Source organism: Callithrix jacchus, chromosome 12, assembly GCF_049354715.1.
Source record: "Callithrix jacchus isolate 240 chromosome 12, calJac240_pri, whole genome shotgun sequence".
In the NCBI taxonomy this organism is placed as follows: Eukaryota; Metazoa; Chordata; class Mammalia; order Primates; family Cebidae; genus Callithrix; species Callithrix jacchus.
In genome coordinates, this window is record NC_133513.1 from 27,761,724 (window position 1) to 27,782,967 (window position 21,244).

General features: G+C 48.2%; 1 long non-coding RNA gene across 7 annotated transcripts in view; it reads right to left on the reverse strand.

Annotated features, from left to right (window-relative positions):
• LOC118146222 (uncharacterized) overlaps positions 1 to 21,244 on the reverse strand; it is an 86,833-nt gene that overhangs the window by 59,205 nt on the left and 6,384 nt on the right. For 4 of the 7 annotated variants that reach the window (XR_013524752.1, XR_013524750.1, XR_008475390.2 and 1 more), the window contains exons 2-3: positions 17,201 to 17,262; positions 13,908 to 13,994 (exon numbers count right to left, since the gene is read on the reverse strand). This is a non-coding gene — a long non-coding RNA (uncharacterized LOC118146222). Of the gene's footprint in view, positions 1 to 3; positions 6,724 to 8,147; positions 8,258 to 13,907; positions 13,995 to 17,200; positions 17,263 to 21,244 lie in introns of those variants that run through there. The other 3 variants (XR_004731788.3, XR_004731789.3, XR_013524751.1) reach the window with 3 other exon arrangements.

Genomic DNA, 21,244 nt, shown 5'->3' on the forward strand with positions numbered 1-21,244 from the left:
CAAAAAAATTAAAACTTAGCTGGGCATGGTGGCACATGTAATCCCAGCTGCCCAGGAGTCTAAGGCAAGAGGATTCCTTGAGCCCTGGAGGTTGAGGCTGCAGCTGCAGTGGACTGGCTGGCCAGGTGAGGTGGCTCACACCTATAATTCCAGGACTTTGGAAGGTGAAGGCCAGCAGATCACTGAGGCCAGGAGTTTGAGACCAGCCTGGCCAACATGGTGAAACCCTGTCTCTACTAAAAAATATAAAAATTAGCAGGGCGTGATGGCGCATGCCTGCAGTCCCAGCTACTCAGGAGGCTGAGGCAGGAGAATGAACCCAGGAGGTGGACATGGTGCCACTGCACTCCAGCCTGAACAACAGAGTGAGATCCTTTCTTTAAAGAGAGAGAGGGAGAGAGATGCTAGACTCTACATAATAAGATTGTGACAACTGATGAAGGTAATTCTCTAAATCAGTGTTTCTCAAAGCCTGGTCTCCTGACGTGCAGTATCAGCCTCACCTGGTAACTTGCTAAAAATGCAAACTCTTGAGCCCCACTCCAGACCTGCTGAATCAGAAACTCTGGGGCTGGGCCCAGCAATCTGTGTGTTAACAGGCCTTTCAGATAATGCTGATGCACGCTTAAGTCTGAGAATATAAAGGGCTGACATGAAGGGCTTACCACTGTGCTTGTGCTGTGCATGTGACAAGCCCTCCTAAAAATTGTGTCTTTTGTCTTTGAAGGGGATAATCTTGACCCTGAAGAGTAAGTGAAATATGACAGCATCTTTGCATCTCATCCACAAATTTCAGTTGCTCAGAAATAAATCACTTCTTAAAAATGTTCGATGACTCACTGAATCTCCAACTCATATCCTCCACGTGGCTGCACCGGCATAAAGTAAACTTCAGTCCTTGACTTTGCCACGCCTTTCTGGGGTTGGGCCTTGGTTCTTGGGTTTCACACAGGTGTGAGCTTACAGGTGTGAACAACCAAGCTGAGACGGAGAGGGGTCTGGGTCCTCCATCCACTTGGGTGACCACTAAGCTCTCCATCCTTCCTGTCCACATGACCCCTTCCAAAGCAGAAGCCTCGGCTGCTCTCAGAGCTCGCTAGGGCCCCAGGTTCTTCACTGAAGCTGCCTTGGGCACCATCTTCCAGAGCCAGAGACTCAGATGCCCAAAGGGACCAGGTTCATCAAGCAAACAAGTGGACTGGCTGGTGGGGCGCAGTGGTTCACGCCTGTAACCCCAGCACTTTGGGAGGCCGAGGCAGGCAGATCACGTGGGGCCAGGAGTTCAAGACCAGCCTGACCAACACAGTGAAACCCTGTCTCTTCTAAAAATACAAAAATTATCTGGGCATGGTGGTGTGAGCCTGTAGTCCCAGCTACTCCGAAGACTGAGGCAGGAGAATGAACCTGGGAGGTAGAGGCTGCAGTGAGCTGAGATCGTGCCACTGAACTCCAGCCTGGGCACAGAGTGAGACCCTGTCTTAAAAACAAACGAAGTGGACTGGCTGTGACCCAGCAGCAAGAGGTGGGGTGGGAATACAGCATATTTGTGCCAGGCTCCCAGGCCCACCTCTGTAAACACAGGCCTAGCACTACCAGATCTCTTTATCCAGACAAACTGCAAATCTAAATCTGAACTTTCAAGAGAAATTTGAAATAGGCAATCTATTTTTGATGTTGTTGTTTTGGTTTTCTGAGACAGGGTCTTTCTCTGTTGCCCAGGCTGGAGTGCATGCAGCGGCATAATCATAGCTCACTGGGCCCAAGTGATTCTCCTTCCTCAGCCTCCTAAGTAGCTGGGACTACAGATGAGCGCCACCACGCCTGGCTAATTTTTTATTTTTTTATATTTGTAGAGACGGGGTCTTGATATGCTGTCCTGGCTGGTCTCAAACTCCGGATCTCACATGATCCTCCCACCTCGGCCTCCCAAAGTGCTGGGATTACAGGTGTGAGCCACCAAGCCCAGCCTCAATCTTTTAAATTTTAGAAATCCATCAGAAAGAAAATACAACACTGCATGGGCCAAACCAAACGGCTGTGAGCAGGATTCAGTTCAAGAGGGGATGACTTACGGTTTCTGGGCTTGGAGGCAGCCTCTCCTCCAGGGTCCTGCTTCCTCCCCAGGGAGGCGCCAGGAAGTACAGCCCCAAGACCCACAGCCCAGGATGCCACTACTCCCCCTCCCTTCTCTCTCTCCCCCAGCCACAGGAAGTCTCTCTGCAGCTGGGGAGAGGAGTTCTGCTCTCCCCACTGTGGCTCCGGGACCCTTGGTGGTACCTCTAATCCCCTGCAACCCCTTAGTTCTAATGAGAACTCTCCTAAGTTCTCCTAAAAGAGAAGAAAAGCCAGAAAGATGTATAGGCTATTTGTTGTTCCCCTTCTGCAATATCCTTCCCCTGAGGCAACAGCTGCCTGCTTTGATGAGAAGGAAAAGGGAGAAGGAGAGGAAGGAGAAACCACGGGAAAAAATGAAGTAATAGATCAAAGCGTTATGATGCTTTGTGCACAGAAGCAGATGGGAGGAGGGAAGGGAGGGGGACAGAGCAGAGGGGAGTTAGGTCACGGGACACAAATGGGATTCAGGCCATTCCTCCGAGTCCTGGGGTTCTCTGTAGAGGTGGGAAGATGGAAGGAGGACTGGGTTAGATGGGGTGGTCAGGAAGTGACATTTGAGCCGAAACCTGAAGGATAAAGGAGCCAGTCATGCTGGCTGTTCGTCTGCTTCCTTCCCAAGCAGATGCTCTCTGCTGCTCTCAGAGCTCAGCTGGGACCCCAGACTCTGTTCCAGGAACAGAAAGTGCAAAGACCCCAAGGCATTTTCAAAGAGAGTAAGGAGTCCGAGCACAAGACTAGAGAGACGGCAGAGGAAGCGGGGCGGGCAGCCAGTCGTGGTAGGGGTTTGGGTTTTGATGTAAGTGCCACTTGGAGAGTGGTGAGCCTGCAAAAGGGCATGAACTGATTATTTCATAGTTTCATGAGATCACGCTGGCTGCAGTGTGGAGAGCAACGGATAGGGGGCGTGAGCGTGGCAGCTGGGACCCAGTTAGGCGCTGTGGGAGTTGTCTGGGCAGGAGGTGGCGTGGGGTTCAGACCCTGTCACTAAAGCAGGAACTGGACTCTAGTGCTCAGTCACAAGGCGTATTTTAGAGATGCTGCTGGTTGGACCCGCTGATGTGGGGGATGGGGGGAAAAGGATTCAGCAACGAGTCCTTGTTTCTTGCCTTGAATGTTGTTCAGTGTCAACTTGTGTCATTCAGTCATCTCTTTATTCAGCAAATATTTATTGAATGCCTACTGCATGCAAGGCATTGGGCTAGATCCTGGGGAGCTACAGAGATCAGGAATATAGGACTGATGGCCCCAGAGAGCAACCCCTCAGTGACCTTGGCTTTCTCCCTGTGACCCCTGAGTTGCAAATAGGGAAAGTCAAAAGGGGCGATGTGTTCCCCCAAATGAAAAATCCTGCATTGATTCAGCAAACATTTACTGAGCATCTACTATGTGCCCAGGACAGTTCAGGGACAAACAAGACAGACAAGGCCCCTGCCATCATGAAACTCCTATGGAACAGACAGAAAATAAACATTTCAAACATGTATGTGTTTTGTTAGAAGGGTTGTAAGTGTTAGAGAGAAAAAGAAAACGAGAGAGGCGGTGTTAGGGTTTGAAGGTATGTGTTCCTCCCAACTTCCTGTGTTGACACCTAATCTCCAAGGGAATGGCATTAGACGGAAGGGTCTGGGGGAGGGGATGACATCAGGAGGCCTCCACTCTTGTGCATGGGATCACAGTAGTGAGTGCCCCCATCTAAGGCTTCAGCTTTCTGTGGTCAACCACCATCCCAAAATATTAAATGGAAAATTCCAGAAATAAATATTCACAGAATTACAGTAATTTGTTGTAACTGTTCTATTTTATTCTTGTTAATCTTTTACTATGCCTAATTTATAAATTAAACATCATAGGTATGTATGTATAGGGAAAAAATGTAGTGTTTTGGGGTTCAGTGCTATCTGTGGTTTTAGGTATCCACTGGGGGTCTTGGAACATAGCCCCCTAGGATAAGGGGGGGCTCTTGTAATATGCTCATAAGAGAGGCTTCAGAGAGTTGCCTGGCTCTCCCACCTCTCTTCCTATGTGAGGACAGGGCATTCATTCGTCCCCTTTTGTCTCCTTCCACCAAGCGAAGACATAGTAAGAAGGCACCATCTGGAATCAGAGTAAGCTTTCACCGGGCACTGAATCTGCCAGCACCTTGTTCTTGGACTTCCCAGCCCCCAGAACTATGAGATATAAACTTCTATTATTTATAAATTGCCCAGCCAGGGGTATTTTGCTACAGCAGCACCAACAGACTGAGACCAGAAGGAAGAGGGCTGGATAGGGAGTTCATAAGAAATAGTTCTAAGAAGTGGCATTTGAGCATGGATTTAAAAGAGGTGAGAAAGTGAGCCCCATGGAGATGGAGGATGAATGACGAAAGCAGAGCCTGAGGGAACCCCAGGAGGGGGAGCATCTGGCATGTTACAGGAGTAGCTGGAGGTAGAGCTGCTGGTGCACACCTGGAAAGGCAGCAGAGCACAGGGATAGAGGGTAGAGGAATAACAGAGGCCACTTTGGTAGGGCCACCATGGTAAACCATGGTGAGCACTCTGGATTTCAACCTGAGTGACACGAAGACCCATCAGAGGGTCCAGCTCACCGAGGTCCACTACTCTGCGCTATTGTACTGCCCTCCACTCCATCTATCAAGCCCCTCGAGTCCCAGGGAGAGCCAGACACAGCCCCTGACTCTCACGAGCTTCTCCGGCTCACCCAGCTCATCTGGTGTCTCTCTGGGGCTGCGGCTGGCAGCGCATGTGATTTATCGGTCCCTCCCCAAGCTTGTGCATGTGGGGGCATCTGTTCCATTTTTACTGCTTTTGGCCGGGGCTTTGGTGCTCCTTCACAGATCAAATCACTGCCTCCCTTCCCCGCTAATCCCAACAGCTGGTTACCGCTCACCGATTCCCCCCCTCTAATTGTCAGGGGAGGAATTATAAATAAATGTGTACAAGCAAACAGATGCTGTCATTTAAAACAATCGATCCATCTAGCAAAAATGTCCCACTTAGGACTGAAGTGGCATGCTGCAGAGCATGTGTCTTGGTGGCATTTTAATGCAATCAGAAAAAACAATGGCGGAGCTCACTAATAATAGATTCCAAAAGAGAAAATGGACAAGGACAGAGGGAGAGAAGAAGAAGGGCAGATACACTGTGTGGCTCCGATGGCCAGGACCCCAGGTCATAGAAAACAGGCAAGGCTCCCTCTGTCCCCCACCTGCTTCTCACTTTTCTCCCTTGTTCAGCCTTCCTTGTCTCTGCAACCCGTTTATGACATCAAATCAGACTTATTTGTTATCTTTTTTGTGAGTCTCACAAGCAGGTGGCCAAGTTTTTGCCTGCCTGTGGTTTCTAGAAACCTAAATCCAGAGTAAAGTCCTGCCTGTCCTCCTCGCTGTCCTAGGCACCCAGCTCCCAGCCTCGCTTGTGGTCAGGAACGTACTGAGAGACAAATGGAATGGGAACAGAACTGACCACTGCCTGGCCTGTCACATAATAACCTCCCGCATGAGATCTGCCATTATCTTTCCTCAATCATGGGCTGAAGGAAGAGGACTTGGAGACCTCTGCAGGGATTGAACCCTCAGATGGAGAAAGTGTGGGGCCCTGAATGACTGCATGGAGCAGAGACTCCTTTCCATCCACATCAGGATGTGATGGGAGGGAGAAATCAATGTAATATGTCAGGCCACTGAAATTTGGGGATAGTATGTTACTGTAGGGGTTCTACTCTAACTAATTCACAATGAGTTCCAAAATTCGTTCATTCATTCTTTATTCATTCACTGAGCACCTAATACAAATGGCAGACACCACAACAATCTGGGGAAAGGAATAACATGAGCCTATTTTTCAGATGGAGAAACTGAGGTTCAGAAAGGTTAGATAACCTGCTGAGATTCACGCTGCTGATACTAATAACAACAGCTGCCACGTACTGAGCACTTACTATGTGCCAAATACTGTACTAAATGTTTCATATACACTATCTTCATTACTCCTCATAAAAATGTGTTGTTATCCCAATTTTACAGGTGAGGAAACGGAGGCTTAGAGAGATTAATCCAGTTGCTCAAGAGACTGGGTTAGGGAGGGAGAAGGGAAAGGCAAGAGAAGAAGGGCAGAAAGAAAAGGGGAACACAGGAGAGAAGGAAGGAATAAATAAATGCAGTAGAAGTCAAAATAGAAAGTTAATACCGCCTGTTCTTCCAATCCCAAGAAGGAGACTCTAATAATAATCTAATCAAATTGCATCTTAAAAATGCCAGCATGTTTCAAATCAGGCCAGCCTTAGAAAACTGGGGAACTACATTGACACACACACACACACACACACTCCATAAAGGTTAAAACCATTACATCAAAATAAAACATATGGCCACCAAATCTGCATTTATTACATCTAATTGGAAGAGACACACTCAAGTACATGAATATTTTAGCAGTTTCCCACATGCAAATCACCATGCCAGGACCCAATTACTTGCTAATCGGCACATATCCAGCTTTTGGTGCGCTGGACTAGAACGACACTCTATCCTTTCCTCGCTGGCTGCAGCGTCCGGGTGGCCTCTCATTCTGAGTCACTTATCATTTGCTTCTGCCTTTAAATAGCACCCTATGAACAGAAAGACTTGAAAAACCTCCTTCTCACCAGGTCACACCCTGGATTAGTGTTTGGGGAATATATGGACAAAGGCAAACTATTTGGTTCTAAAACCAAACACAAAATTCAGATCTTTTTGTTGTTTTGAAATGGAGTCTCGCTCTGTGGCCCAGGCTGGTATGCAGTGGCACAATCACGGACCACTGCAACCTCTGTCTCCCAGGTTCAAGCCATTCTCCTGCCTCAGCCACCTGAGAAGCTGAGAATACAGGTGCACGCCACCACACCCAGCTAATTTTTGTATTTTTAGTAGAGACGGGGTTTCACCACATTGGCCAGGATGGTCTCCATCTCTTGACCTCATGATCCACCTACCTCAGCCTCCCAAAGTGCTGGGATTACAGGCGTGAGCCGCCTCGGCCAGCCTCAGAACTTTTAATGTAATCTCTGACCTAATGGACGTTAATGTAAAGATTTTCATGACTGTTGTTTAAGCCACAAAACGTACAGTGAACAAATGGGAATTAATAAAGATTTGTTTTCTGGCCAATTCCCATAAAGGCCAGAGTTCCCATGCAGAGAGCAAGATGAGAATACAGGAGCAGTGTTTTCCAAAAACACTGGTCTCCTGGTCCTTGGTTGATCATTTGAGTTTTTGCCCCCAGGATTCTTACCAGGTCTGAGTATCACCAAGCAAATTATGCACCTGATATTTTTCCTTGAACCAACTCCCTTTATATTAATTTTTGGTAAATTTTGCATTATTACCTAACTACGAATTCAGTATCAGTTGCCCTGTTTAGAAGGCATATTAGTAACCAGGCATGGTGGTTCACACCTGTAATCCCAGCACTTTGGGAGGCCAAGGCGGGCAGATCGCTTGAGGTCAGGAGTCTGAGACCAGCCTTGCCAACATGGAAAATCCCCATCTCTACAAAAAGTATAAAAATTAGCCAGGTGTGGTGGCTCGTGCCTATAGTCCCAGAAACACAGAGGCTGAGGTGGGAGGATTGCTTGAGCCCAGAAGGCAGAGGTTGCAGTGAGCTGAAATCTCACCACTGCACTGCAGCCTGGATGACAGAGTGAGGTGGCTTATAACTATAATCCCAACATCTGGGAAGGCCACAGTGAGAAGGCTGCTTGAAGCCAGGAGTTCGAGCGTGCAGCAAGCTACAGATCACCACTTTGCTCCACCTTGGCAACAGAGCAAGATCCTGACTCTACAAAAAAAATTAAAAATTAGCAGGGCATGCGGGTGCATGCCTGTAGTCCCACCTACTTGTGAATCTGAGACAGGAGGATTGCTTGAGCCCAGAAGTGCAAGACTGCAGCAAGCTATAATCAAGCCATGCACTCCAGCCTGGACAACAGAGTGAGACCCAAACTCTAAAAAATGAAATAAAGAATGATCCCGGGAGTTCAAGGGTTTAACATACCAAATGCTGTGCATCCAACATGGGCTGATGGAAGGCTCTGCGTCACTCAGAGACTCGGGTAGAGGGAGACGTATTAGTCCACTCACATCGCTATAAAGAAACCCCAGAGGCTGGGTAATTTATATAAAAAGAGGCTTGATTAGCTCATGGTTCCACAGGCTATACAGGAAGCATGACAGTTTCTGGGGAGGCCTCGAAACTTTCAGTCATGGTGGAAGGTGAAGGGGAAACAGGCATGGAATTTTTTTCTTTTTTTATTTTATGACAGAGTTTCACTGGCTGGAGTGCAATGGCCCGATCTTGGCTCACAGCAACCTCTGCCTCCTGGGTTCAAGCAATTCTCTCACCTCAGCCTCCTGAGCAGCTGGGATTACAGGCGTGCACTACCATGCCTGGCTAATTTTTGTATTTTTTGAGTAGAGACGGGGTTTCACCATGTTGGCCAGGCTAGTCGCAAACTCCTGACATCAAGTGATCCACTCGCCTCAGCTTCTCAAGGTACTAGGATTACAAGCATGAGCCACCATGCCTGGACTGTAAACGGGCATGTTTTACATAGCCAGAGCAGGAGGAAGAGGCAGGGGGAGGTGCTGCACCCTTTAAACAATCAGATCTCATGAGCACTTTATCATGAGAACAGCACAGAGTGGGGAAATCCACCCCCATGATCCAGTCACCTCCCACCAGGCCCCACCTCCAGCACTGGGGATTACAACTCGACATGAGATTTGGGCGGGGACACAGACCCAAGCCATCAGGAGGCAATGCCCTCTTGGAACACCTGGCCTCCTTGGTCACTGAACAGGAGATGACAAAGCTGGAGGGCCACTCACTGGCGTTTAAATCTTCTACCCAGAGCCCGTGAGCCAAGAATAGTCATCACATGGTCCTGCCTAACTCCCAGGGTACTGGGAAATGTGAGGGTACACATGCATCCTGGAAAGTGGCAAAAATCTCTGCCACAGAGTGTAACTGCAAAAGCACATAAAGCCACACGATTAAATTCCACCTAGGATGCTGTGCTGTGAGACTGCTCTGAGCCAGAACATTAAAAAAGAAATTAGCAAGAGTTAAAACATTCGTAGCACCAAGCTGAGACCTTCTCCTTGACTCCAGCAAAGGGATTAGGAGAGAATTGAAAAAGAAATTACTTTCACAATGTGACTCAATGTTATTTAATGTATGTCCTTGTATCAACTAAAATCACCTGCAGGAAAAACTAAACCATGAACAAAAGTCTCTGAGACAAAACAGAAACCAGACAGGGATGAAAGATGTGTTACATAAAGGGAGAATTCTTGGGTGAACAACACCATCACTGGTGTGACTCGGTATTATCCAAAGATGATGACACCAATCTATCCCATCTCACGGGCTCTTAACAATGTGACAATGACAGGCCTCATTCAAAAGGCAAGGAACAGTCTGCGTCCTCTCCCCTTGATTCTGAGTGGGCCTGAGATTATGGCGGAAGAGAACCCCATGACTTCCGAGGTAGTGTTTTAAAAGGTCATACACCCCAGGAATAATGAACACCCAGATCTTGGCTTCTAATACCATTGTAAAATAAAGAAACCAGGCTTCTTGAAAAAAATGGCTGATTCGAGACTGGGGCAGGAAATTTATATGATGAGCCTGGAGCACATTGTAGCACCAGAAAGGAAGCAAACACACACACGCACACACACATACCACAGGTGCCAGCATGAAGGAGCTTCCAATGACCAAAGCTAGAACAATTCAAACAACAAAATTAAAAGTCTTAGCTGGGCACAGTGGCCCACACCTGTAATCCCAGCACTTTGGGAGGCCAAGGCAAGCAGCTCACTTGAGGTCAGGAGTTCGAGACCAGCGTGGCCAACATGGTGAAATCCCATCTCTACTAAAAAACATCAAAATTAGCCAGGCATGGTGGTGCATGCCTGTACTCCCAGCTACTCAGGAGGCTGAGACACAAGAATCACTTGAACCCAGGAGGCAGAGGTGACAATGAGCTGAGATCACCTCGCTGCACACCAGGCTGGGCAACAGAGTGACATACTATCTGAAAACAAAAAAAGTAGTCTTGGATTATAACCCAGAGTGTAACATAAATAACCATGAGTCAATACTGGCATTAATAAATGATTACATAAATAAATACATGGAAAAGAGAATAGAGAAATCTTCCATGCTGAATAATTCCAAATAATGTTTTAGATACCCATCCTCCACCCCGAGGAGACTGAAATTAACATCAGTCAGATGCAGTGGTGCACACCTGTAACCTCAGCACATAGGGTGGCTGAGGCAGGAGGAATACTTGAGCCCAGGAGTTGGGAGGCCAGCCTGGACAACATAGCGAGATCCTGTCTCTACTAAAAAAAAAAAAAAAAAAATTATGGTAGCTAAATGATGAGAACACATGGATACACTGAGGGAAATAACGCATACTGGAGCTTGTGGGAGGGGGGAAAGGGTAGGAGGGAGAGGATCAGAAAAAATAACTAATGAGTACTAAGCTTAATACCTGGGTGATGAAATCATCTGTACAACAAATCCCCATGACACACTTTTACCTATATAACGAACCTGCATATGCTGTATGTACATGTACTCCTAAACTTAAAACGAATTTAATTAAAAATAAAATAATTTTTAAAAGACTACCATCAACAGTGGTAAGTCATGTCGATAGGCTGATAGTATGTACCCTTTTTTTTTTTGAGATGGAGTCTTGCTCTGTTGCCCAGGCTGGAGTATGGTGGTATGATCTTGGCTCACTGCAACCTCTACCTCCTGACTTCAGGTGATTCTCCTGCCTCAGCCTCCTGAGTAGCTGGGATTACAGGTGTGAGCCACCATGTGTGGCTAATTTTTTGTATTTTTAGTAAAGATGGGTTTTTGCCATGTTGGCCAGGCTGGTCTTGAACTTCTGACCTCAACTGATCCACACTCCTTGGCCTCTCAAAGTGCTGGGATTACAGGCAAGAGCCAGCGCACCCAGCCAGATAGTATGTACCCTTGATATAATGTGATGAGAAGGGTACTTCACTCGGAAACCTGTAACCCCAGCCTAATCATTAGGAGAACATCAGAAAAAGCCAGCTGAGGGACATCCTACAAAATACCTGCCTAGTACTCCAGACTGTCAAGGTCATGAAAACCAAGGAAAGTCTGAGAAACTATCACTGCCAAGAGAAGCCTGAGACATGACCACCGAGGTAACTTGGTGCTCTGGATGGGATCCCGGAGGAGAAAAAGGACATGAGATAAAAACTAAGGAAGTCTGAAGAAAGTATGAGCTTTAGTTATTAAAAAAAAAAAAAATGGGCCGGGTGCGGTGCCTCACGCCTGTAATCCCAGCACCTTGGGAGGCCGAGGCAGGCGGATCACGATCAAGACCATCCTGGCCAACACGGTGAAACCCCGTCTCTACTAAAAATACAAAAAAATTAGCCGGGCATGGTGGCACACACCTGTGGTCCCAGCTACTCGGGAGGCTGAGGCGGAAGAATTGCTTGAACCCAGGAGGCGGAGGTTGCAGTGAGCTGAGATTGCGCCACTGTACTCCAGCCTGGTGACAGAGCAAGACTCTGTCTCAAAAAAAAAAAAGGATCAATATGGGTTCATTACCGGTGCAAGATGCCCTATACTATGTAAGACAGGAATCATAAGGAAAACTGAGTGCAGGATATATGGGAAATTTCTCTACTAGCTTTGCAATTTCTCTGTCAATCTAAATGTATTCTAAAATTAATTTTTTTATTTAAAAAATGTCATACAGCCTCTACCTGGAACCCTCGTTCTTGGGGCACGCACCTTGGTCACCCCGAACTGACCTGTGGAAGTCCAGCTCCCTGAAGCCATCCTGTCGAACAGACCATGCAGAGAGAACATACTAGAAACAGAGCTACCCAGATGGGCATGGTGGCTCACACCGGTAATCTCAACACTTTGGGAGGCTGGGGTGGGAGGATCACTTGAACTCAGGGGTTTGAGACCAGCCTGGGCAACACAGCAAGACCTTGTCTTTACAAACAAAAAAAAATTAATTAGCTGGGCATGGTGGCTCATGCCTGCAATCCCAGCTACTTGGGCGGCTGAGGCAGGAGGATTGCTTGAGACCAGGAGTTTGAGACCAGCCTGGGCAACACGGCGAGACACCATTTCTAAAAAATTGAAAATTAGCTGGGTATGGTGGCGTGGACCTGTAGTCCCAGTTACTCAGGAGGCTAAGGTGAGAGGATGGCTTGAGCCAAGGAGGTCACGGCTGCAGTAAGCCTTGTTCACACCACTGCACTCCGTTCTGGGCAACAGAGTGAGACCCTGTTTAAAAAGAAAAGAAACAAACACACAAGGGCCCCCTTCTGTTCCAGCCCCCAGATATTTGAGTCTTCCCAGCCCAGGTGTCAGACGTGCAGGTGAGAGGGCCTTTCAGATAACTTCAGCCCCTGGGCTTCCGGCTCCCCAGCTGACACCAAGTGGAACACAGTCAAGCCGTCTCCACCAATCCCTGCTCACATTACAGATTATTGCTCAAAATAAATGTTGTTTTAAGCCACCAAATTTTGTGGTGGTTTGTGACTCAGCATTAGATAAATGGGCAACTGGTTGGCAAAACCAACTTCGGTGGCTGATGTGTCTTCCGTACTGACTTCCACTAGGCACTGGGCACTGGCCACACAGAGATTCATAGGATGGGGTCCCAACCCTTGAAGAACGCACATTCAAGTAGAAGAAACCAAGTGCCGTGAGAGAGGTGGCAAACAATGACAATACTGGATTAAAAGGATCAATACAGTGCTTTAGAGACAGAAATGAGTGGATGGCTCTAGGGGATCCGGGGGATTCTGATGGTAGTGGTGGCCTGTTTGGAGCAGCCGCTGGCTGTGAAGACGCTGGCTGCAGTAGGGGAGACGCAGCCAGGACTGCATGTGCCACAGAGCTAGTGGGAGCCAGGAACAGGAAGGGGAGCTCCCAGCACTCCAATTTCAGAGCAAAGTTGTAGCCGAGCCTGGGCACTGTCACAACCCAGCCAGATGTGCAGTACGGGAGCCTGCAGTAGGGGAGCCTTGCCCCATTCTGAATTGCTGGACTGGGAGCCCCGTGCTCTTCCGGCATAGCTGCAGCTGCCCAGTCATGGCTCCAGACAAGGGGGCATCCCTGAGCTCTCAGGGGCTGGAGAAGACCCCCACCCCCACAATGACAGGCTCAGAAGTGCCTGCTCCCACTGTGTGGCTTCTCCCTGCTCCCAGCACTCCGATTTCAGAGCAAAGTTGTAGCCGAGCCTGGGCATTGTCACAACCCAGCCAGATGTGCAAACACTTGAGGATATGCTAGCCTCTTGCCATCTCAGCCTCCTCCAGACTTTGGTGACTGACAAACATGGGAGGGAGGCCAAGGGGGAGCTGAGGGCAGCTCGGCACAAGCCTGCAGGCACCCCTTGTTATAAACAGCCTGGGCACCATGGATGACATGCATTAAGCAGGTGGCAGCAGGAGGCAGACGGGCTCCTGGGTGGAAAGGGGTGGGCCCCAGGAAGCCCCACCTTCAAGCTGTGGCAAGGAGCACTTGCCAAGCCTGGGTGCTGGGCTGTCAGTTCCAGGTGGAGTCTGTGGCCCAGAGTGAGAACTTATGGTGCTTTTTCTGGGCCCATCCATGGCCACCCACGGACCAGTCAGCACACACTTCCTCCCTTCTAAAGCACGTAAAAATCCCGGTCTCAGTCAGACTTGCAGAGATGTCAGGACAACTTGCCTGCAGATAGGAGCTACCCACCTCAGGTCTCCTGAGAGCTGTACTGTCGCTCAATAGAGCACCTCTTCACCTTGCTAACCCTCCAGTTGTCCACGTACATCATTCTTCCTGGACATGGGACAAGAATGGCAGGACTGAAAGAGCTGTAACACAAACAGGGCTGAAATGTGCCCCCATGCTCACCATATTGTGGGAGACAAGAAGGAGAGAAGAGCTGTGGCCCTTCAGGGAGCCCAGACCTAGGGGCTCCCTGAGCCAGGGCTATCACACCCTCTTTGGGGCTCTGTGGTTTCTGGTATCTCCAACCACTTGGGCACTACTGAGTTTCCCCTTGTCTAGATGCAGGTGCCCACAGTGGAAACCACTTGCAATGCATCAGATCCAGCTGTAGGCTTGCACAGAGCCAGTGCCTGTGCCAGCGCCTGGAGCTGCTCACCCTGCCACAGCAGCTGGTGTGCCTAGCTGTGCACAGTGGCTGGACCCCATGCTCACTTGTTCACGTACCCCTGGCCGCTCTGTGCCTGGCTCACCCTTGGCAGGTGTGGGGTCTGGGCAAGGAGCACTAGCCAAGTGCAGCCTGACAGGCTAAGTCAGCAGAACAAGCCCAGTGGGCCTGAGCAAAACTTGGGCCAAGGTGCTGCCAGCCACAGAGGTTTCTGGCTAGAAAAGCAATACCCAAAGAATCTTGTGACAATATGCGAATAGAGGAGAGAAAATAAGCACTTATTGAGCACCTCCTATGTTACACTGTTCTTTTTTTCCCAGACAGGATCTCACTTTGTCACCCAAGCTGGAGTGTGGTGGCACCATCATAGCTCACTGCAGCCTCACACTCCTGAGCTCAAGTGACCACTTCCATCTCAACCTCCTGAGTGGCTGGAACTACAGGTGCAAACCATTGTGCTTGGCTAATTTTTAAAATTTTTGTAGAGATGGAGTCTCACTCAAGGCTGGTCTCAAATTCCTGAGCTCAGGAATTTGAGCCCTGCCTTGCCCTCCCAAAGTGCTGGAGCTATAGGCATAACCCACTATGCCCAGCCCATGCTGTTCTAAATGTGTTAAAACACTTATGTGAATTAATGCTTCCAATTAACCCTATAATGTCATTATTATAACTATTTCAGAGATGAGGAAACTGAGGCACAGAGAAGTAAAGAGATTGCTCAGGGCCTGCCAAGTGGCAGAGATGGAATTTGAAAGGTGTGCTCTAAGCAGAACACACCTTTCCCATCTATAAAGTGAGAGTATCAGACAAGATGCACTCTGCAGCCCTTCCTGCCTTCAAGGCTTGTGTTCAGCACATGTGTGCGTTTTTCCCGCCTCACATCTGTTCTCCTGCTCGTGGTAACACTACCTCAATTTTTGTGAGTGGTACTGCCCAACTTCCACTCTCAGTTAAGGAAGGACACATACTTGGCCTCGGCCAGTCACAGCGTCACAACCACCATGCACAGGGATTGGCTCGGGCACCTGCATGTGACATGCCAAGCAGTGGCAGTCTTCTCAGGGACTTTTGCTAGAACTCTCAGGAAACAGCCACTCTGTTTCCTCTGGAGTTGCTAAGCAAACATAAGGCTGCCAGAAGAAAAGAGTCTTCCTGGGAACAAAGAAAAGAGTCTTCCTGGGAACAAAGAAAAGAGTCTTCCTGGGAACAAAGAAAAGAGTCTTCCTGGGAACAAAGAAAAGAGTCTTCCTGGGAACAAAGTCGATTCAGAGGAAAGGAGAGGCCACGAGATGACGCAAGAGTGGTCAAGATGTGACAACATCCTTGGCACCTTGATTCAGCCATGCTTGATGCCAGAACAGTCCTGAGATTTTCTGTCATTTGCTCCAATATGTCTACTTTCTTGCTTAGAAAAACTTGAGCTGGATTTCTGTAACTTGAAACCCAGTGATGTCTAACACGATTCAATGATGATGGTTTGTACCAGGGTTTATGTTTTTGTTTGTATTCTCCCTAGTCATGGTCATCTCCCGGAAGGCCTAAAGAGCACCTGTTGATCTCTGTGGCTTCACTCCACCCACAGCAGTCTCTACCAGTGCCTAGCACATAGGAGGGCTTGGGAAAATATTTGTGGAATTGCACTGACAGGCATCATTGATCCCTTTAACCCCAGCTTCTCTGGTTCCATTTCTAGACATAAGCCCTCTGAAGACCTGAGGAGACTTAACATTGATCTGATTCCTACAGAACGTGAGGCTCTAAGTAATCAACAGTCTAAGAAATCTATAGTGTTATCAACCAGCCAGGCCCAGTCATAGGGCATGGACATGACATCATGGCAATGCAATGGTTAAGAGCACAGCCCTTTTTTTTGAGACAGAATCTCACTCTGTCACCCAGGCTGGGTTGCAACGGCACAATCTTGGCTCACTGCAGCCTCCATCTCCTGACTTCAAGCAATTCTCCTGCCTCACCCTCCCAGGTAGCTAAAATTGCAGGTGCACAACCAGCTAATTTTTGTATTTTTAGTAGAGATGGGGTTTCGTCATGTTGGCCAGGCTGGTCTTGAACTCCTGACCTCAGGTGATTCACCCACCTTGGTCTCCCAAAGTGTGAGCACAGGCTTTTAAATCAGACACATTGTCCGGATGTGATGGCTCATGCCAGTAATCCCAACAATTCAGGAGGCCAAGGCAGGAGGATCACTTGAGCCCAGGAGTTTAAGATGAGCTGGACAACATAGTGAGACCCCTATCTCTACTAAAAATAAAAAGTGAGCCAGGCAGCCTGGCATGTGCACGTGGTCCCAGCTACTCTGGAGGCTGTGGCAGGAGGATTACTTGAGCCCAGGAGTTCAAGGCTGCAATAAGCCTTGATCATTCACACCACTGCATTCCAGCTCCATGTGAAAAAGTGAGACCCTGTCTCAAAAAAAAGCCAGGTGCAGTGGCTCACATCTGTAATTGCAGCACTCTGGGAGGCCAAGGTGGGTGGATCACTTGAGGCCAGGAGTGATCCACTGCCTGACTAACCCAGTGAAACCCCATCTCTACTAAAAATTCTCTACTAAGACCAGCCTGACTAACATGGTGAAATCCCATCTCTACTGAAAATATAAAAATTAGCCACGTATGGTGGCGGGTGCCTGTCATCCCAGCTACTTGGGAGGCTGAGGCAGGAGAATCACTTGAACCCACCAGGCAAAGGCTGAAGTGGCCAAGATCATGCCATGGCACTCCAGCCTGGGTGACAGAACAAGACTCTTCTAAAAAAATAAAGCAGGACGGGGAGAGAAGAAAAGAAATCAGACATATCTGGGGCCATATCTTTTCCCACATCTTAGCTGTGTGACCTTCGGCAGGTTACTTACTGCCTGGGCTTCAGTGTCCTCCTCTTTGAAATGTGGCTATTATTACCAGTGTCTCCAGTGCCCTGCAAAGATAAAATGAGACATTGCATTAATACATAAAGCACCCAACTCATGGTAAACACTCAAGAAATGGTGACTCTTTCTAGTGTTAAGAACAATCAGAGTCAATCATAATGATGATGATAATTATCAAGGTCCCTTCACTCCTTGTAGAAAATCAGCCAAGTTGTTTGCCTCTATACACCCCCTCCCATGATCAGGACCTCTCCTGGTGGACACAGGCTAGGACAGGACATATCACTCCACTCTTCCCTCTGCTGCAGCCTCCATGAGATGAACACACCACGTTGGATGCAGCTCCCAGAAATCTCCTGCATGGGGTCAGCAGAACAAAGAAGCAGCTGGGTGGCACACAATGCCTTTCCAGTAGTGTATAACATGGAGGGCACGAGAATGCTCTAGAATGCTGAGGACCAGGCACGGTGGCTCACACCTATAATCCAAGCACCTGGGAGGCCGAGGTGGGAAGATCACTTGAACCGAGGGGTTAGAAGCTGCAGTGAGCTATGATTGCACCACTGCACTCCCGCCTGGGTGACAGAGAAAGACCCTATATCTAAAATAGATAAATAAATACAATATTGAGGAACAGAGTCCAGACCGTTCCCTCTTGCTTTACGTTGCTACAAAGAATACCTAAAACTGGGTGTGGAGGCCAAAGCAACTCCATCTTGGATGCTAATCTACCAGGAAAGTCTCTTAAGATTTCCAGTTTATCTATTGCTCCTCGTGTAAGAGCAGGTACTTACTGTAAATCCTGCCCTTGGGTCATACAACCCTGATGTTCATTACACTTCAGTTGTCCTGCACATCCCTTCTGAACCACCTCTTCCCCACAGTAATAAGCAATGGGTCTGGGGGAAGCCAGGTGGGAATCCACCCGCCACTGCCCAAGATACAGACACGACTTCTGTTTGTAAGTCCCTATTAAATGTTTCTTTCTAAGAAACTGGATTTGTCAGCCTCTTCCTTAGGCCTCTCAGCTTTCTCAGACTTTGGGGTAGGTTTGCCACGAACATTGGGTAATTTATAAGGAAAAGAGGTTTTATTAGCTCATGGTTCTGCAGGCTGGGAAGTTCAAGGGCATGGCCCTGGATTCTGGTGGGGGCTTTCAGGCTGCATCACAACACAGAAGAGAAGGTCAAACAGGAAGGAGATACACAGAAAAGGGAGAAAACATGAAGAGTATTTTTGCTTTAAAACAATCCACTCTTGCAAGATCTAATCCATTCCCAAAATAACTAATCCAGTCTTGCCAGAGCAAGAACACACCACCATGAGAACAGTACCAAGCTATTCATGAGGGATCTGCCCCCATAATCTAAATACCTCGAACTAGGCCCCCTCGCAACACAGCCACATTGGGGATCAAATTTCAACATGAGCCCTGGGGACAAACAAACCACATCCAAACAGTAACATTCCTCAAGACAGCCCAGAGCTTTAAGCTTCCTCCCTATATTAGTCTGTTCTCATGCTGCTAATAAAGATATACCCAAGACTGGGTAATTTACAAAGGAAAGAGGTTTAATTGTCTCACATGGCTAGGGAGGCCTCACGATCATGGCAGAAGTCCCATATGGCTGGGGAGGCCTCACAATCATGGCAGAAGGCGAATGAGGAGCAAAGTCACATCTTACATGGTGGCAGGCAAAAGAGCTTGTGCGAGGGAATTCCCATTTATAAAACCATCAGATCTCGTGAGACTTATTTACCACCATGAAAACAGTATGGGGAAAACCAGTGATAATTCAGTAATCTCCACGTGGCCTCACGCTTGACATGTGGGAATTATTACTGAGAGTTGGTGGTGGGGACCTGGCCAAACCATATCACTCCCCTAACCTCATCCTTTCCCACTCTAGTCCTTTCCAAGTTTTCAGAAGAATACTGGTGGGCAACGGAGATACAAAAAGCACTGGCATAGGCCTGGAGGCTGCCAGACCTGAGTCTGCTGCTTACTGCCTATGAGGCAGTTTGCAGGGTTGTCCAGCAAGCCTATCTGCATCCAGCCATCTCCTTGGCCTCCTGCCATGTGCTTGCTCTCAAGCCGTCTTCCCCTTTGCAATACTGGCCATATTCTGCCAACCCCTAATATTATTTCTTACTCCTCCTTATCCATTCTCAGGGGCATTTTTTTCACATTTTGACATCTGAAATTGGAAAGCAATGTGCAGACAATGTTGTCATGTCATCGCTATAGACTAGGTGGCCATGGTAACACAGTTTTCATGACCTGAACACAGGCAAACTCAGTTGAAACTCCTCACGGAATGACTGGACAACAGCTACCCATCAACGCCCCCTTGACATGGAAGAAAGTGCTTCCCAGTCACCCCTTGTACCACCACCAGGAGCACCCAGACTTTTGGAGTTTGCTCTAAATCGCTGCCACAGTCTCTCCTGCCTCCGCCCCAGCAGACCAGCTATTTTCTCTGCCTGGAGCAATCTCCTCTCCTCGGTGAGGTATCTGAATTACCCCTTTCCAGTGAGTTGCTACTGTGCTGTCTTAAAACTTAGCAGGATGCAATAACCATTATACCATGCTTGCAGAATCAAGAGGGTTGGAAAATGGCACAGAAGAGACAGCTTGTCTCTGCTCTATGATGTCTAGGGCTCAGCTGGGAAGATGCACATGGCTCAGGGTTGGAATCTTCCAAAGGTTCATTAGTGCAAGTCCCGGCTCCTGGACCGGGAAGACTCCTTACATGGGAGCGCCAGGTTCCTGAGTGCTCCAGCAAACAAAACAGAAGCCACACTGCCATCTATGACCCGGCCTCAAAAGTCCCATAATGTCACCTCTGCCATGCGCCACGCCAGCCTCACAGGGAGTGAGGCTCAAAGGGAGGAGTGTCAAAGCATCTGTGGTCATTTTTTAAAACTGCCACACCCTTCACCTTTGATCTGAACCTGTGATATGTGCCTGTGGTTCTCCACATGTCATCTAACATGACACACTGCTCAAATTATTGCTATTTATTATTTCTGGGCTTTTTTTTGAGTCAGGGTCTTGCTCTGTTGCCCCAGCTGGAGTGCAGTGGCAGGATCATAGCTCACTGCTCACTGTAGCCTCCCTTGAATTCCTGGGCTCAAGCAATCCTCCCACCTGAGCCTCCCAAGTAGCTAGGACTACAGGCATGTGCCACCATGTCCAGCTAATTTTTTTATTGTTTGGTTTTTGTTTGTTTGTTTGAGAAGGAGTCTCACTTACTGTTTCCCAGGCTGGAGTGCAATGGCACAATCTCAGCTCACTGTAACCTCTGCCTCCCAGGTTCAAGCAATTCTCCCATCTCAGCCTCCTGAGTAGCTTGGATTATAAGTACCTGCTACCATGCCTGGGTAATTTTTTTTCTTTTTTTAGACAGAGTTTCGCTCTTGCTGCCCAGGCTAGAATGCAATGGTACGATCTTGGCTCACCACAACCTCTTCCTCCCGTGTTCAAGAGATTCTCCTGCCTCAGCCTCCCAAGTAGCTGGGATTACAGACATGCACCACTATGCCCAGCTAATTTTGTATTTTTAGTAGAGATGAGGTTTCTCCATGTTGATCAGGCTGGTCTAGAACTCCCGATCTCAGGTGATCCGCCCACGTCGGCCTCCCAAAGTGCTGGTATTATAGTAGTGAGCCACCACACCTGGCCCTCTATGCTCTTTCTTTAAATGCCCAGCACACCTGCTGTTCCCTGTGCCTGGAACTCTCTTCCCACACATGGCCCCACATGACTTACTCCCTCACCTCCTTCAGGTTGCAGCTTAGGTGGCATCTTATGAGAGAGAGTCTGGGCATTCTATGCAAACCAGTAGCCCCCACTCGAGACACATATGGCACCACTGTCCTCCCTCCCCTGCTTGAGTCATAATATATATAACAATGCATATAATTTTCTAATTTCCTGTTTCCCACCACTAGAATGTGGGCAGGGATTTGCCTGTATGTTCACTGCAAAAATCGCACCAAAACTTGACATCATCCTTCACCCATATC